This window comes from Dromaius novaehollandiae, chromosome 3, assembly GCF_036370855.1.
Source record: "Dromaius novaehollandiae isolate bDroNov1 chromosome 3, bDroNov1.hap1, whole genome shotgun sequence".
Lineage (NCBI taxonomy): Eukaryota > Metazoa > Chordata > Aves > Casuariiformes > Dromaiidae > Dromaius > Dromaius novaehollandiae.
Genome location: NC_088100.1, coordinates 120,471,165 through 120,484,831, shown reverse-complemented (window position 1 = coordinate 120,484,831; position 13,667 = coordinate 120,471,165).

The following is a 13,667-nucleotide window of genomic DNA, read 5'->3' as shown; positions in this document are numbered from 1 at the left end:
AGCAGTACAAAGTGAAGGTCTTGCATTTGAGATTAAGAAAACAAAAGAAAATTAAATCAGCTGTAGCATAGGAGTTCATCAGTTGGAAGCTAGCAAGCAGGAGAAGGATATAGTAGGTGAAAACGATGAACGGAGTCACTAGTATGGTACAGTACTAAACAAAAGCAAATGCCAACCCAGAATACAATCCAAAAACTATTTTGATCAGAATTCGTTTCTTTGTACAAGGCTTTGGCCTTCATCTGGGATACCATGATACAGTTCAAATACTTGTATAAAAGGAAGATTGATTGTACCACAAACAAGTGCTGAAAAGAGCAATCAGGCTAATCTAGGGACCAAGCTTCTGTCTTATTAGGAGAGACTAGCTCTAAAAATAATGAATGAGAAGGCTTATGATTACTGCTTGTAAGTACATCAGTAAGGAAAACTAAAGTGTGTGAAAGAATAATTTAAACAAAGATCAAATTCAGCTCAAGAAACAATGAGCTTAAGCTGGCCCTGAACACAAATAGGCTGAAAATTAGACAAAAGTTTTGGCCATTGGAAAAGTCCAGTCTGGAACGATCTTATAGCACTCAGTCTACAAGCAAAGAATTATAACTTTAAGATGGGACTTAAAGTTTACTATAAGGAGATATTTTTAGCTTTAAATACACATAACTGGTCTATTTGTTTGCTTGACGTACTTCATCTGTGGGGTTAGAGAGAGTTGCTATTTTATTCTCTTTAGGCTCTTGAGATTCAAATAGGTCTATTTCATCCAACATTCTTCCCCACAGCACGTAAATATCAACCATGTTATGTTATCCATTCCCATTCACCAGATCTGCCTGTATACATGTTTGTTACAACTATTTAAGATAGATTATGTTTGTACTAGCATATAAAAAAAGGCAAGATCTCACAAATATTTCTTCCCTGGCACTGACCCAGGAGCCAAGCAAAGTGGCAAGGGAAGGGTGAATAACTTCTCTTCTGTTATCCATCTCTTTCTACCTTCTCTCTCTCTCTCTCTCTCCATTGCAGCCCAGGAAATTTGTCATCATGTGTGCTACTACATTGATATCAGTTGAATTGGTCGCGTCTATAAAGCTACACTGTGTTGGAAAAGCTTGCCGCATCTTGCAGACAGCTATTCTCAACCTTACCTTTATTCTGTAAGCAGTTCTATCAATTTGAATGGAAATACTCAAAGTAAGAAGGCTAGGTATATACATAACTGTAGGATGGCTGGGGTGTTTGGAATAAGAGGTTTGTTTGGTATACTAGGAGTCACTATGGTTTGATAAAATGACAATGCAAAAGCTGGTTTGCGTTATCAAAAGGTCATGATGGTGAATAATAGTTGAGTTCTTGCAGAGTCCCTTGAGAATTCTACTTGAGTGAGTGTATATATATCAGAGGAAATATGTGGGTGATTTGCTTGCTGATTTATACTATATGAAATCGGGGAGTTATCTCTGATTATGCTGCTTCCTGAAGTTAAAATATTGCCCTAAGCACCATGCAGAAGGTGGAGTTGCTCTGAAACTTTTCATGCTTGAGGTCTGGGTGGATGTACAAGTTTCTTGTCAAGTTTCAGTAACATAGTGAATTAATCTAGTGAAAGTACAAGCAACCTTACACAAGACCCAGTTAGATTCTGGTCCGAATCTTTAAAAATGTAAATCTGAGTTTGGACAGAATGGCTAGAGTGAACAGGGCTCTGTGGAGGCATGTGTGTCAACCTAGGACGGGGCCATGACTCACTGCAGCATTATCACAGGACTTTTTTCCCTCTAGATTTTGTTTTTACATGGAACTACTAATTTGCACATGTGCGTGTCATTGTCTTAAACATTAAAATATGAAATTGCGTAACCTTGAACTAATTGCTAAGTATTACATTTTCCATTGTCGAAGTATTCTTTTTAAGTCTGAGGGCTTTCCTTTAGTCAAACCCCCAAAACACTGAGAACACCAGGTTGTGCACTAGGAGAGAGAGCATCAAGCTGTCTGAGTAAAATTATATTAATTTTGAACCTAATGATTCAAGATTAGTGTCTCTCTTGGCCTCAGAAATCTATTAATAAAGGATGTCATCTTTGCTCTGATTTAAAATGGTTAAAAACAGTATTAGTATTCTGAAATTCTTACATGATGTGTAATAGCACGTACTCTACTAACATCATTGATGTAAATGGGTCAGTTCACAGGGTGATAGAAAGTGACCTCCAGAAGCATGTGTTTCTGTCAAATGCAGTTAAGGACTGCCTTAAAGCACATGTAAAAAAGGCAGTTGTCTAGGGTAGCAGGCCGCTCAGGCAGCAAAATGGCCCTGGCTCAGCTGTCTCCCTTACCGGGGCTAGAAATCTTGGAAGCCAAATTGGCTGCTAGAGATAACAAGGGAAAAGTTGGGGGTTGGAGCATGGCAGTTTCTGTGGGGATCAAAGAAGGGGTAAGGCTTACTCCTCCTTTTCACAGAACTGGGATAGTAAACCTCTTTCCCTAGAACTTCTCCCACCAGTTCTCCACCCCTGTTCTACCCCTTTCCTCTTTCAAACTTCTTTCAACAAGTCTATCCCCCCTACCCTCAGCCCTCTCTCTCTCTGCTGAGTGTTCAGTTTCTCCTATCCCGGTGAGAAGTCTTGAGTCATCTCTGTTCTATTTGTAGAAAGGAAAGAAAGAAAAAGAAAGGAAGAAAAAGGAATGATATGCAAAGAAACTGTATTAATGCTGCATTAAGTCTACGACATCAGCTGCTCTTTGCCAGCATAGTGAACAGTAGGTAAGGAAAAGAACTGTTTAAGCTAGAAGACTGTTTTAGATGTCTGTTAGCTATAGTAAAAACACTGGGACTGAAGGACGTACACCAATCACAGAGCAAGGTGTGGCTGATCACTTAATAGCTTGAAATTTTAGCAGCATTGAAAAACCAGCACAAGGTCCCCTATTCTGGGTTACAATCTCATGTATGGAAAAGGATGCTTGAAAATCCATTCCAAGCAGAAAGCTACTAAAGATAGCTGGAACAGCTGCCTCCCAGGCTAAGAGATGAATGGCTGTAGCTGGAGAGTGGACTGAGGCCTGGTTAAAAGTACACTAAGGCCCGATTAGTCTAGCCTTTCCCCAGTGATATAAAATATGCTGTCACAGCACGTCGCAGTGTAAACCTCAAGCTGCTTTCTTTGACATGGGGATTTGTTTCAAAAGGGAGCTGTGAACAGGAGAACCACAGAGGCTGGAAAAAGCAATCTTTGATTACAGTTCTTTTCTGAGATCTGTCAATGTACCTTGCAATATAGTGCAACTAGAGGTTACACGGAATATAGGGCTGAATGAACCCTATAGGAAAGAAGCTTTCATTTTTCAGTGTCTTTGTATGACAGATGAAAGAATCCAACCAAGCTGGCATCCTGTAAGAATATGAGTACATTTAATGAACAATCTCATGACTGAAACTAATGTCATGACTGAAACTTGCTGCTTTAGGAATCTCTCTGATTTATGTACCAGCTGTGAGATGATTCTCAGAGTCCTGCTTTCTGAAACACAGCAGTGCTTCTGTAATACTGGTGGATGTTAAGCTTCCTAGGAACTTCTGTAACAAATGCAGGAAGTTTCAGACTTGTACATTAAATCTTAAATACAAATAATCTCAAGTGCAGAACAATAACATTTTCTTTCATTGACACAATGATGTAATGCAATTTTATATAAGGTTTAAACAAACTTCTGAAACCATGTATCTCAGAACTGTTGGCCTAGCTGCATTTGGGACCAATTTCTAGGAGGAATTTTTAAATTCTCACTCAGCCGCTCAGCCTCCAGTCTGACCACCTGTATCTGTTCAGAGTTCAGTTGACTTTAGAGGAGCGTGACATGAAGAAAGAATTGCAACAAAATCTGATTAAAATAGCAAAGCCATAGATGAGTAAAACTCTCACAAATGTCAAAAGAAATTTTGCCTAAGTGAAAAGAGAAAAATTTGGAAATATGGAGGAGATTTGATACTGAGAAATATTGAGATTTGTCTTCCCAGTCAGGTATCAGCTGTTTTAATGTTCCAGATGTATCTAGCTATGTGTGACTTGTCTTAATTGATGTGGTGATGGCACAGAGCTGTCCCTGCTCCATTCATCACACCAAAGACTAGAAACAATGACAGTACCATACTGGTTCATTCTAAATTATGGGGACCAGCAAACAAACTAGCCTGGCTGGTGGGAGGTCTCGGAAAGGGAGATTGGAGTCTGCTTTGGAGTACTATAGAGGTTGTTCAGCTCTGGATCCTATCACTGGTTAAAGAAGTCAGTAGAGAAAGGGTCCGAGTCAGAGGTATTGCCTCCATACTGTGCTTGTAAAGTTCTTTCATCCATTTGACCTATACTTTAGGGTCAAATATTATGTAAGAATGTCTTACTGGCGTAGTATTTGTAAACGAAAGAAGCTAGAAATGAAAGGTATACTAGATCTCCTTGTGCTTAATACTGTATTTTTTGCAGTAGGTTCTTGGTTGCTGTACTATTATTCTTTTTGTCTAGGTCTGTTTTTCTATATTACCGTTGGTTTTGTCTGAGAAGAAATGAGATTCCAGTCAGGTATTTTTTCTTTCTGTACCATGAGATAGAGACAGAACTGTATTAGCCACACAGTTTATGAAGAATCTTAATCCTTGCAAGGAGGTTAAAGTGTCAGCTGCCACAAAAAGGCTTGGGGTTGGGTATAGATTCCTACCCAAATGGTGTACAATAAGTCAAAAATCACAACCGATTCCAAACATTATGAGCAGGCACTCACAGCCAGTTGTCATCTGGATATACCCAGAGGACAAGTTCTGGTAAAAGAACTTTAAGGAAACCAAGGTAGCAGTGTATATACATATATATATATATATACACATGTATGCTTATGGCTCCTGACCATTTTCATGTCCTATTGTTGTACATCATCAAGAACAAGTAAGTGCATGATTTGTAATTAAAGAAAAGCACATTTTATTCTAAATGAAAGGAAGCCATCAGGACTTTTCTACTTGGGGCTGTGGTACAGCTTGTTATAGACCACCAAATACAAGTTTGCAGTATGAGTTAGTCTTTTTGAAGTTTCTTCTGTGCCTTGGCAAACAGTTTGTTTTTCACAATGATGTACTTGAAAATAAAAAAATAGTAAAATCACTTGCTTCATAAATAAAAAGTGAATAAAATTGACCATTTGTTTTTCCAGGCTGGAAAGTGAGATGTGGATAAATTCTAGATTGCCTGCATTACAAGTTGGTTAAACTGTTTACCTGTTTTACACTTGACTACACCAGTGGTGTTGCGGTCATCTGCCAGAAGACTCCTTGCATAGTGAATGGAAAAAGGTAAACTTTTAATTCTCATGCTTTTGAGGACTCTACCTCTTGTCTTTGCCTTTATAGGGATACTAGGTTCCTAACTTAAGCACCATTTAATATGCCTGCAGTTAAGTACATGAATAGTCCCCAAAAATAGGAAAGGTCAACCTTTTACCCAACAAGGTCATTTCTGCTACTCTTTCCCCATGTGTAGAGTGTCTTGTTCTGTATTTCCTTTTATTACCTGAGTCAGCTTCCCTAAATGCCTCTGAAAGGATCTTAGAAAAATGTTTATACCAACCACTTTCTGCACTCAAGGGTTAGCAGAATTCTTTGACACTAGAAAGTCAAAAGAATTCCTTCTCACCTGCAAATCCTACAGTAATATTTTAAGACTATTGCAGCAGCCCCTGTGTTTCTAACTGTGGCAATATGGGGTTGTTAGAACTTAACTTTCTATAAATAAGAGATGTTAGGAGAATCCCATCTTTCAGTAACAGAAGATTTAGCCCTCATAGTTTTGGATTAGTACAATATGACCCAAATGCATCTGAAAATTTCAGAAAGGAGAAGATCAAAAAATCATTATTATTTTAAACTTGTTTTATGATATTTCAATACCTGATGTTGGCTATATCCAATAAATCCTGAAAACCAATGATAAAACACTTTTGTAATCTACATGACTACCAACAATGGTAAAGTTATGCAGGTATTTTTCAGTGGAAAGCTCAACCATGACTGAATTTCCAGTAGATCAGACTATGATAATGTCAGACTGTTGATACAGAGTACAGGTGCTTTTTAGACTGAAGTCTTATGGTACAATTTTCAAAAAGGGAAAGAAATAAGGATTTAGAGGCCCAATTTCTCAAGGGAAATATCCAAAATCAGTGGCTACATCTGAACTTTTTAGAGTATATTAAAGATATTATATTTTAATTTTCAGTTTATGTACACTAAAAACCAAAAGGGATTATGGAAATTAAGGTAGTCGTGGGAAGACAGCACAGGACCTTTCCCTAAGTTTTCTTAGATACTAATTTTCCAAACAGACACAGTCCTACAAGATCAGTTCATCTTTAAAAATATCTGTAAACATCACTTTCCAAGATGACACCCCATCCTAATCACGGTAACCAAGTTATCCTGAAGTATAATGCCTGTCCTTCACAACATAATAAACCTGCAAGCACTCTGTGTAACTAGAAGAAACTTGGCTATCTGGAGGTCTACTGCCATTTTTTTTTCCTACTCAAAACTTTTAGTCTCCTTTATTTATACATGGGAGCTAGTGCAGACTTAGGTGTGTACTTCTGATTATTAACATAAAAACAAGGAGTAACTTATTAATTTTATCTAAACCCCAGGCTGAATAGTATATTTCATCATTAATGACTCTAGAATATAAATTGAAAACCTGAAACGTGTGGTTTCCTTATAATTTCAAGAATGGCATTCAAAATGATGTGTACATGCTGATACATGAGGCTTAGGCCTGGTTATAGCATGTCATTCCATCATCTTTTACTAACCTATAATAAATGATCTGTGGATTTAATAATCTAAAGTGGTTTTCCAAAGTCCAGTAGAACTTAGGTTACTTGCTGACGCACTTTTGGTAATAGTTATAATTAAAAAAAATTAGAAATTGGAAATGTCTGCCACCACTAGCAATTTGTTTACACTGCTGTTACTCCACTGACATGTATTGACTTACAGAAATAATGTATTATTATAGTGCAGGAGTAGAATGAGACTTTAACCCTAATCTAGGAAAGAATTACATCTGAGAATACAAAACACTGAATTTCTCTTTTTAACAGCACAGCTACACATTAAAATTGTAAAAACAAAGATGACAGAAACAAGATGCCAAAGCAAAGATCTTACCATCCAACAATCTGATGACCTGGCATTCTGACATACAACAGTGTCCTCATAACTCAAGGTACTAAAACAGCTGGACTTCTTTAGTGCATTCATCTCCTCGTAATCACTGCTCTTGCTCAAATAAATGTGTGTTAAGGTTTCAGTACACCTTTTCTGTTGGAACATTAACACTAAATACATCCATGGAGTGGTTTATGGAATACAACATTAAAATGAGAAATGCTACGCTTACCATGTTTAGTTTGGGCTTTTAGATGTGTCTACTACAGTTGAAGGTACTTGAGTTATAAAAGTGATGGTCTGGCAATCCATGAGGTGCTGTCTGCTTTGAATTAACTCCACTAGCGCACGCAATTAATGTAGCTCTGGTTGCACTGATATCAATGGCAGAATTCCTTGCTGTAGCTTACTCTGTTTTTCAATGAATGGTGATTTATTACCAGGGTTATACAAGCACCTGGAGGCACTAGCCATGATTGGAGTTCCATAATGTTCAGTATGTAGAATGAGAGCCTTGGTCTGAAGAGCCTACAACAAATCTGAGACAAAAGACATAGGGTTAGTGGGAAGTCAAGTTCAGAATGTGCTCTTGGTCAGGGGTGTGCAAACAGCAAAAATAGAGCATCTGATTTAGTCAGCAGTGTTTGAGCTTCCCTTTGAAAACACATATTTTCATGTAGGTATGAGGAAATTTGCCCTCCTTTCTCCTCAAAGTGCACTATTACTAGAAATATAGCTTCATTTGAATTCCTAGCAGCTCATTGATTGAGCTGAGGTTTGTAATGTTATGTCAATTAAATGTAGTTCATCCTCTCAGAAGCAGTTTTGTGAAAAATTCTTTTGTTTGAGTGGCCCCACTTTCAGTCCCTTAAGCCAACAGTCTCTGAGATAAGAATGCATTCAGTTTTAAAACATTTTCTGATAACTTCATGAACATAGTGTAATCAAGTTGTTAAGCTGAATTCATCTCTGTCTTCATAGGAGTTATGGGCTTGAGTGAACATTTTTGAAAGCTTATGAAACTGCCACTATGGGTGGTCTAACAGGTGTAATCATTTTTATTAGCTTCATCCAACAAGAATTTGCAACATTTTCTGTAGCTACTCTGGCTGTTTTTAGAGCCTACTGAAGATTTTATAGGCGAGCAGGATGGAGGAAGGTCAAAGGCTCTTTGTGCTTTACTGAGGGCCTAGCCACAAAAATCTGATGAAAGGAAGGGAAGAGAAAAACAATACACTGTGATGATAAAGCAATACAGATGAAACTCAGATACACAATGTAAATGATCAAGTCTCTGCCTACTTCATGTTGTTTCCCAAGAGCTTGCCTTGAGACATCCATCAGAGAGAGCTGGAGAGAATTACTGAGGTGCATCAAATATCAAAGGTGACAAGTGTTCCGGACTGCCCAGAGGTGGGTTTTGGGGGGATAATTTTGTTTTAATTATTATTTTTAGAGAGAGAGGATCAGATGAGAGAGAGAAGAGAAAGAAAATGCTGACTACTCAAAGAAATGCAGACTCTCCAATTTTCTCTGTGGAAGTGCTCTCTCCATGCACCTGCATGCATGTTACTTTCCACAGAATTATGATATTATGCCACTCCTTGATGGATGAGCCCAAAAGCAGGTTAGTAGTGGCCCACCTCTTTGATGAAAATCAGCAAATCCTTCTGGACTGTTGCTGTATTAAATAGCAGCAAATATGCAATACCCATTTGGAAAAAAATCATTTAACTCTTTTCCTTCTCAGCCTAGTCTTCTGGAACTGAAAATGACAGTTGCATTGAGTACTGCAGGTTTCCAATAGTGAACTGACTTAAATTCTCAATCTTTTGTAGACCCCTCAAATGCGTGGATCCCTGTGTAATGTCTGTAAGCGATTCTCAGTAGGCTTGCTTTACTTGTACCTTTATCCGTGATCCTTAAGAAGTTTTTACACTCCAGCAGGCCGTAGTGAATTTGTTAAAAATGTCTTTTAGGGAAAACAAATACAGTTCAAAGCCCAGGATCATATTCCCAGCTGTGAAGCATTAGCAACACTTCTCCTCTGTCTACCAGCCCTTAGAGGGGCCTCTGTCCCCCTGACAGGTAGATATTGAGCAGGAGCATTCAGATTTAGCTGCAGTCTGAGGAGTGGAGGAAGGACCTCTGCCAGCAGAATGACAACCTTCATGTCCCTTTGAACAGGAGCAATGCTGAGGGAGTTGTCTACATTTGTTTTGCACTTGTAGAAAAAAAGGTCAAATAAAAAAGTGCACATCAGTAGGAAAGAAAGAAGTTGCATCCTAGCACAAAGTAGTCATTTGCACATGCTGACAGGAAAAAACTGCATACACGCTCTAAACTGCTATTCTTGCTTCCCCCAGAGAGGTTTATTATCATGAACAAATGAGTGACTGTACATGTCAAATCCGTGCCTGCTGGACAGTTGTGTCTGACAGAAGACTGTACTGCGGCAGCCGTGTGTCAGGCCCTGACAGGCCCTCTCTGCCTGGTTGCGCTGCAGCTGGCACCTGTGCCCAGCTCAGCCAAGTCCCCACAAAGTGCCAAGGTTTGCACTGCCCCCTCATCCTGGGGAAGGGGCTAAATCATCAGCGGCTGCAGCCCTGAGTTCTTGCCTTTCCCTCGCCTGCCCACCTGACCCTTGGTTTCTGATCGTGGGGCCCAGGCCCTCTGTGTGTTAATTCCCCAGGTGTTCTCCTGCGCTCTGGTTTCTCCTGGTTTCCTGATATTTGCCTTAGCCTCTGACAAAATTCTTGCATAGCACTCTGGTAAGCCTTTGCTTTTTGGGTTTCCAAGCCCTTAGTCACACTTGCACTAGGCTTTTGGACAAGTCTGGAGCAGCCTTCATCTCCTCACATTCAAAGACACTTTGGGAGAGGATCCCTTGAAGACTGGTGGGGCTGCACCAACTCTGCAGGGCTTTGGAAGAGGGCAACCCTGCAGCTGATTGAGCACAGTCCACAGGCACTCAGCGTCCAGGTTAGGCAAGGTGGGAGTGTTGCCATAGCAGAGCCCTGCCCGTTGTCGTGTGTCCCTGTTGCAGTGCTGATCGGGTGTGTCTGCCTATACCGTGGGTCTTTGTTCTGAGATGCTCTAGGCAGAACTGGCATTTCCTGGTCAATAACAAATCATTCTGCAAATCCTTCAGGGGCCAGTTGTGCAAAGGTGCCAGAGGATCCATCAACGCTTGTGTGCAGTCTTTTTTGCCCGGGTGTTCTAGCCTTAGGTAAGCTATGGTCACATCCCTACCTGTCCTCGCAGATGCATTGACTAGACAGGATTTAAAACAGCAAACATGAATTCAAGGTCCTTCCAATCAAACCATCAGGAAGTGTAGCCTACAGTTAGCAGGCAGCTGAGATGAACAGTAGAATGCTGATAAAGTCTCTGCTGAATCTGGAAGGATGCCCAAGAAGATGACTGGCCATCTAATAACTGCTAGTTGCTATTGCTTATGTTGCTTTATTGGTATGGTGTCTCCCTATTTGTCCATTTATTTCTGCCCTGATGGTTGCTTTGTGATGAATCACTACAATATCTGAGGCAGGCATTGTCTCTGATAGCCATGTGTCCACAGGTAACATACTGGGATCCTAGTCAGAGAAGAAGCTGCTCAGTAATACGTGGAACTAGTAATGTGGGCTTCTGTTGCAAGAGCAGTTACCAGGGGAAGGAGATAGAGGCTATGTATTAGCTGTTTATTTCACCACTGGGGCAGGTTCTGCAGCTAATTTAAATATTGTTAAAACCGTGACATTTAAGTAACAATGACAATTAAGCAACAATTTGAACTTTATTTTTGAACCCTTATTTGACATTGATATCTGTCCAGTGAAAATAAGTATAAAGCTAATGGGTGCCTCTACGTAGATCTTTATTGTTTCTTGTGGCATGTAAATTTTCACCTGTCATGAACTCAAGTTATCAAGACCTTGCAACTAGATTGCAAGACCATTTCACAACTATACCATTGCTAATTGTTCTCTGGGATGAGCGGGAATCCTGTGGAAATCTTTCTGGATTATGACACTTAAATACTCTGTGGATCAGTTCTCATGCTTTCTTGCAACATGAACCTTTTTCTTTGTAGGTAATTGAGTGCTATTGTAAATGGGAACCCTTGAGCCACTCTTATGAGAGTCAGTGGTCTGACTGAGAAAAAAGTCTAATAGAAGGTAGAATGTTTTTGCCCCCCTTTCTTGTCTTGCAACAGCAGTGGGTCAGCCTTTTTCCACATTCTGTGCAACAGTGGTAGCACATGGCAGAAAAATTGTTTAAAAACTAAGAGACTGCTTAGACAAAGCCCTATGCCTCCTTTTTCTGTTTGCTTTGTTGTTCAGCCTCTGCTAATTAACTATATCTATTTTACTTCATTTTTGTATCACACTCCTCAGCAATTTATCTCAAAGCACTTTGCAACAGGATATAAATACTTTTATCTTCATTTTAAGAGGTGGATCAGCCAGGACCCAATGGCATAACATGATAATGAAAAAGCAAGGAATACAACCTAGACCCTGGGAATTCAGTGGTGGCTTTCCTACAGATTCGTAGTAATTGTAGCCACATCTTACAAACTTTACTAACATCCATACAGAGCACAGTGTGTGCTCTGCTAACAGTCTTGGAAATTCACCATCTTCTTGCCAATATACAAAGATAGACTTTGTTACTTCTGACCAGTACGTAAGTTACTGAAGAGAAGGATGTGTATATCCTTGCAGAACTCAGTTCCTCCATTATATTGTTTTATATTGCAGTTAAATACACACAGTTTTTGTGCAGTCAGCATAGTGAGCTTTTCCTTCCTTCTAGAGTAAGAAGAAAAGAAAGGGCATTGCTGTTAGTGTTCCACAGGGTATAATTATTGAGTCCTTTCTCCAGTGTCCAGGCAGCATAGATTCTTACATTTCTGAACAATTAATTGATTTGGATGCAGCTTATAGGTAGCATAACAGATATGGATATAGAAGCCTGAGTGACAGGTGGCTTTGAGTAAGATGGAGTTTTAAAGGGCATAATTCATCGTTTTCTTCTCTGGGAGAAATACCACATCCTGTTTACAGATCATCTGTGTTTATTTGGCCAGTCTTCACTTCTACAAATCATTTGTTCTGAATGGAATCAAGGCAGGAATTTGACTCAGCCCCTAGTGAGCTCTGGATTTTAAGGCATGGTTAAAAAAATCCAGAAGGATGGCCTTTCTCTGAGGTTTTTAAAACTGCTCATTTAAATTTTTGAATGCACAGGGGTTTTATTGATGCTGCTCATTCATGACCTTAAATACCTTAAAGACACTGAAAATTAAAATTACTATAGCACGTTTACTTCATGCTTCTACTCATTTAAAGCCACTAATATTTTAAGAGGCTTAAAATGGGTAATGAATGTGACTTACGGCTCAGGGCTAGAGACAGAATTTGCATTATCTGAACTGTTGTCTGAACTGAGATTCTCCTCCCCTATCAGCGTGAATGAGAAAAAGAGTAAGTCACACACGATGTAAATTATATCACTTTGTACCCTGGAAGGTGCTCAGTCTGTTGGGAAGCGTACCTGGCAGAGGTGTTAGCGGAGTCACTGGAAGCTGCTAAGGGGAAGAAAATTACTTTGGTAAGTTTTCTTAACTTTATCACAACAGGGCCGAGATGAAATCAATAACTGGCAGAGCACAAGGCATGTTTTGCAGGCGTTTGATTTGCTGTGAAAATCTAGAAAATGATTCTAAAGTGAAGAATGCTGAAAATTGTGAGAGCAGGCTGCCTGCTGCAGGGAGAGGGAGATCTCTCTTACATCGCTTTGCTCCGTTTCTCAGGGCATAGTATGTGCAGGGTGATGCATATGCAGGAAAGTACTACTGAAAATTTGTTCTCCCTGCTTCTATGTTCTCCTCACATCTGTCTTCTTCTTGCAAATATGAACTCCAAGCCCCTTCTCATGACCAGTAATTGATATTATCAATACGCATTCACAATTAATCTATAACTGTTCTTACATGTGCCTTAATGAAGTCTACAAAAGTCTGTGATTTATTAAAAAATGAGAAATTCTTGCCTAAGAGACAAAACTTAGGAAAGCTGAGTTCTGATTCTAAAGCTGGTGTAATTATGAAGCAAAATAATTGGAATTTTACTGTTTGTGTCATTTTTAGTGAGCTATGGAGATGTTTTCTTGACCAAAACTATTACTGCCTTACTAATTTAAAGATGTAAATAAAAAGCTTCTGTCCAAAGATATCAAGATCAAACTTAGCTAGAAATGGGCTTTTTTTTTCAGTTGTGCTAATCTATAATTTATCAAAGACCTGGGAATTTTTTCTGCAAAGCTTGACTCCTAATGGAAGTCTCTGCAGACCATTGGAGTATGAGATGAAGAAGTGATACATAGAAGGAGGAATATACAGATATTTCTTCTAAACACAGGTCAGGTCTCCCTTAAGTAGGGAACAGAA